This window comes from Tarenaya hassleriana, unplaced genomic scaffold, assembly GCF_000463585.1.
Source record: "Tarenaya hassleriana unplaced genomic scaffold, ASM46358v1 Cleome7, whole genome shotgun sequence".
NCBI classification, from domain to species: domain Eukaryota; kingdom Viridiplantae; phylum Streptophyta; class Magnoliopsida; order Brassicales; family Cleomaceae; genus Tarenaya; species Tarenaya hassleriana.
This window is the reverse complement of record NW_010969548.1, coordinates 1,191,500-1,197,601: the sequence shown is the minus strand read 5'-3', so window position 1 is coordinate 1,197,601 and position 6,102 is coordinate 1,191,500.

Sequence of the window (6,102 nt, the reverse complement as noted above, 5' to 3'; positions counted from 1 at the left end):
AGAGCGTCGAGACGGGACCCACCGTCCACCGACCGATCCCTCTAGGTTTGTCTCGTCGGTGTTCCCTTTGGACCTTTGCCCTTTCAGTGTGTTTGCATTGTCCTTCGTGGACCCCACACCACCTCGAATTTCATCCTAAAAAATGCTTTCCGTGTTGGATTTTAAATTCTCCATATACGCATACGTCCCTTATATTCTTTTTTTCCTATTTTCCGAATTTTATAATTCGTTTTTTGTTATTCAAAAACATTTAATGTCTCGTGTATAATAGTTTGAGATTTTACCATAATTAAATTTTATCACAAATTTCTATTCGATGCCTTGTGTCTATTTTCTATGTTACATTTATATTTATTCAATATAAATATGGTGATATTTTGCAAATCCATGGTGACATTCATGGTATCTATATATATCTTAAATATATCACGAAAAAAGCCGTAAAAGTCAATTCATACTCTTTTTTTTTTATAATTCGTACAGACTTGAGATGGTTCAAATCAATTTAACTCAAACAATATAACTACAATTAATGTATTATATATTTTATTTTATGTTTGCCTATGTCTACCAATAAATTACGAAGAAAAAAAAATATATGGTTATATTATGGCAGGTCCTTGTATTTCCATCATAACATATTCCGTACCTTATTTGTATTAGTTATATTCACGTACTCGTCGAATTCCCTGTCACACATCACACCCCATTTCAAAGTGATTACAATAATGTCTTTTTTTGGGGAAAAAAATTTTAAAAAAAACGACAAGAGTTTGTAGTTTTGTGGGTTGTAGATTCTATGCGATTCAAGTCTTTTGTTTTCTCTTCTCCTATTATTCGACTTTTTTTTATATATATCAGAGAAAAAAAATCAAACCAAGACGTACATTCAACATTAATACATATATACAAATTTAGATAAAAGAGATTAATTTTATAAACATTTTCCAAATGTGTGTGTGTGTATATATATGTGCCATGTGCGCGTGTGAGGGCGGGAAAAAAGAAGTAAATATTGTTAGACCATGTGTGATTAGTGTTAAACCAATGTCCAAATCAGTCATCAACATGATTGACCAAAAAAAATCGAAAAGAAATATAAAAAAAAAAGAGACATCATGATAGGATTGTCTTTGCCTTATCCACGCATCATAGAGATTCTTTCCCATTATATGCACACACACATATACACATATGTGTGTATATATATATATATATATGATGCTATATTGTTTAAATGTATTAATATTAAAATCAAATTCTTTTCTTGACATAAGGTGCTGCTTCCCCACTGATATGATACCAACACAGAGTGGCACATTCTTCCAAAGTTCCTCTCTCTCTCTCTCTAACATGGCATCGCAACATTATTCTACTGTTTTTTTTTTTTCTTTTGACTGAAAATGAGAATGTTTACAATCACAGCGTTGACCAGTCAAACAACAAATGTGGGCCCACACCTGACCCATCATAATCTTCTGCATCCCAATGTGATCAGCAGCTTTCGTTATCATGCGCCCCATGGCTTTCCCACATTGGCCCGATCGATTTCATTCGCTTTGCTCTGTTTCCTTCGTTCCATATGAAATGCAATTTTCCAAAATATACACTGTATTTTTAACATAATCATATACCTAATGGTGCATGATATTGCAAAATAATCTCTTGTAATGGGGCCATATGGCTCATTTTATAATGTCATTAAACTTTGTATTAGTAACGTGCTCAAAGAATTCCATTCACTTATCAGCTTAATTTGTTAAACGAAATGGTCAGCCATCTCCACTTTGAGTTTTAATGATAACATCGCAAAACACGCACACACATGTTTTAACGAAATGGTCAGTGTGTGTATATACACGCACGTATATATATAGAGACGACGCATTCGAATCTCACGCGATCTCCAATGTATACATAATCTTGAATCCTTGATACACACAGACACATATATACAGACACGTAATGATTATGAACCACAAATCACACAACACACACATGCATATATATATGTATGTATATAGTAAAAGGGTCTTAATTTCCGGCATGACGTGTATTTAATTATTAGATGAGCCACAAAATTCCAAGCATCGAATCGGCGCCTAACTCTAAAAACATAAGATGAGCCACACGGTGTGATAGTAAATTGTCTTCTACCAATTGACGTGAAAAAAAGAAATTGTCTTATTAGAGTTTATAATTATTAATCTTTGAATATTTCTGACATGTTGGAATTTTGGTTGGTCGCTTTGATTTTCTCGCCAATCCAAGAACCTTGGTCCATGTAAAATGAGCATTTTCTCTAATGTATATATACACACACACACATATATATATATGTATACATTAAATATATAAAATAAAATTTGGTGGCTATGTAGTTCACTTATATGTAGCCTCCTCTAATATAATCTCATGGAATATTACGTACACCGCATGCTATCCACTGTATGTATATATTTGGTTCTCCCACGTTGTAAAAACATACATATTTTCCAATTACCAAACAACTTTGTTTTTTCATGACGTCCAATCATCATTATTTTTTTTTTCAGAAAATATACGAGCAATCATATAGAGACACAGTACACCACTTGTTCGACGACAATTATTGTTGTTTTTATAGAAAAATAAAATGCGGAAATAAAATAAAACAAATAGAAAAGAACGGAATTCTTTTTATTGCTACATCTCTTCTTATTCTTGTCGAATTACAATGAAAATGACTCACATATTTATAGGAAAACTATGAGACAAATAAAAAGGAAATAGAAATAAATAAGATCGATACACAATATTTGATATAATATTATGTCCATTATTATTTCTAATCATATCTTAAAATCAATATTTCCTTCAATCACATATTTATTTTCCTATTTCAACAGTTTTTGCCTATTAAATTATTTAAAATTTATATTCACTATTTCAATTAAATATAAAACACAAATTACTCCGATATATGCGAACATGGTTGCGTAATTTATTCCTGTTTAGGTTTTAAAAATTGTTCCCGAAATAATTTTAATTGTATGGATGGTAAAAACTCGTCTATCTTTAATTTTATTATTTCTAATAACATATATACACGCATATTTGTGTATACGAGTGTCTCTCTCTATGCATGACGAGGGAGGAAAGTAAAATTCGATGGTGGTGGTAGGGGTGGGACCAGCTTGGCGACACAATCCTCTACATCAGTCCCTCCGTGGACCCCACCCCTCTCAACCATCATTACATGTCCACGTCACCTTTTTTTTGTAAATTTGCTTTTTTGACGCGTCACAAAATTAGTAATTTGAATGCGATTTTTAATTATTATAGTGAAACTTGCATTTTCGTACTAAATTTCATTCAATTATAATAAATTAATGGGACTTATAAATCATATATAGAATTTGTGTGATAATCTTTCGTTGAGTCCACGAACTAATTATTAATGTGTTCTAATTAAATGGCATCATATTTGAAAATCTTATGTTAAATCCAAACAATATAGATATTTTATTTATATTTACTTCTATAGACTAGGGTATAGATTATAATTATAAACGATTTAATCAGTGGCTCTTAACAAAATTATTTACTTACACATTTTATATATAACTTATACGATTGAACTCGAGTGTTTATTCTTATGATTAATATATTATAGTAAATTCCAAAGAAGAAAAATCAATAATTACGGTCTTAGTTAAAACAACACGTACTATAAGTGTAAGTATTATGAAATGCTATTGGAATCAGATTATATGTTTTCCTAGAATTGTCAATAACGAAATTTCAGGTATTTGTAAAATTCAATGTATATAATTATTAACTAAATAAAAGAAAGTACCGTACAACCTTATGTTAGATATAAAAAAAACTTGGAACTTTTTACCTAAATTGAAGTGAAAGACAAATTAAAAACTCGTAATTAAATACGTACAAAATTAGGTTTTTGGATAATTTATTAGGAATAAAAAGAATTATAGTCGTAAACAATCATTTTAATTTGAAAAGTACGATAAATTTAATCAAGTGATGTAATAGTTTTAAAAAAATTGGAAATTCGTGTTTTTATCTAGATCGTAAATCAAATTTTCAATGATTATAAATTTTTATCTAAATATTTATTCTATAAAAAAATGTTTGAAAATAGCATTTTGGTTTAGAAAATTCGGATATTTTTATTTAAAAAATATGAATTTAAAATGAAAAAATAAAATAGGAAACGAATCAGAGTAGCAATCAATCAATCGACGTCGTGGGTTCTCTCGCTTTCCTAACTAAATGGGCCCTCTCTCTCTCTCTCGCTACGCGCCGAAAACCGTATATTCGTATAGCCGCGTTGCGTTTTATTCTTTTATATATATATATATATATATATATATTAAAAATCCCATATTTTAAACTCTCTCATGTTCCCACTCACAAATCCCATATTTTAAAAATCATTTATTATAATTCAAATTTCAAAATCTAAAACTATGAATATAACAATAAATAATAATAAATTATATAATTTAAAATTTTATTATTAGTAATAGAAAAATAAAAAAAATATATAAAACAAGAATACGTTATTTTTTAATTAGGTAAAATGGACAATTCTAATACTTGCTTTGTACGACGACTCGAATTATTCCAAGTAGTCCTTCTAATTGGGTGAATATGTAATGCGGAGTAATTCATAATTTTATGTTTTATAAATCATAAGTTTATTACTACAGTAATTAATTATTATGCTTTGTAATTATACCCAAAGATGCAAACCATTCATATCTTTTTGGCTAATAAAAAATTAACATACGGTTCTCAAACACTATAACTTCAACGTACAAGTCTTTTACAATAATTTCAAAAGTTTTTTAAAAAAAAGTCCTATAATCAAAATGCAAACAAATTATTTAATCGGTCCAAATCATGAACATAAGTGTCAGTTTTTCATCTAATATATATATATATATATATACATATATATATATATAATACATTGGTTTCACATATCGATTGGTTCCCTTCCAATGTTTCATTTATAACATTTTTTATTATTACATATACAAATTACCGATAAAAAAAAGATCGAAACTGAAGAATGCAAATATCAGTTTTTTATCTCCGAAATTCCTCTCTCTCTCTCTCTCTCTCTCTCTCTATGTATATATACATCAATTTTTTTTTCTATATTTAAACTCAGAAGAAAAAATAATGATTTTTGCAATCATCGTTGCAAGGAATCTCATGATTAGCTTCACACTATCGACAAAAACGAATAGGATATTTGATAAGATTTATAAAATACGGCTGTAAGAAAAATTTAAGAGTTTATATACGTAATCTCAAATATATCTTTTGAAAATATCTAGCAAATCATATATATATATATATTACGTCCGTTTCAATTTGACCGCAATCCCTATATATATATATATATATAAGAGTATGCGAGGACATATACAGCAAATAAAGACACGAAGAACGAAGAAATACAAAGGCATTTGAACAGAGGATGGGGTTGAGGGTGATGGTGGCTTTGGTGGTAGGTCCCATTTTGTATAGTTGAATCCACGCGAGATCCTCATCTCTAGACGGCTCTCCTGCTCTATACATATATATATATATATATATGTAGACATGCGTATATGTATATGTATATGTATATGTATATGTGTAGGTACACATTTAGATAATAAAAGAAGTAAAGTGTATGGAATATTTTCAGTTTAGATTTCATTCATTGTTCTACATGCGTGCAAGCGATTGCTGCACAACTTCTCTCACACCGCTATCTTTGTTTCCCCATGTTTTCTTTTTTTTTTTAATATAAAAAATTCTACAGATTTCTATTATATTTCATTTTTTTTTAAACATTGTATTACACCCGACGCTTATTCAAAATTATTGAACCTTTCTCGATACACACACACAGAGAGTACTCGCACACAATCTATAATTAACTAACTAGCAGCTGAATGAATTTCGTCAATTTGTACTTTGAATCTTGATACGAGCTTTATCAAATTTGGTTAATGGAGCCAATATATATGTATATATATATATATATATATATATATATATATATATATATCTACATATATATATATATATATTTATTTT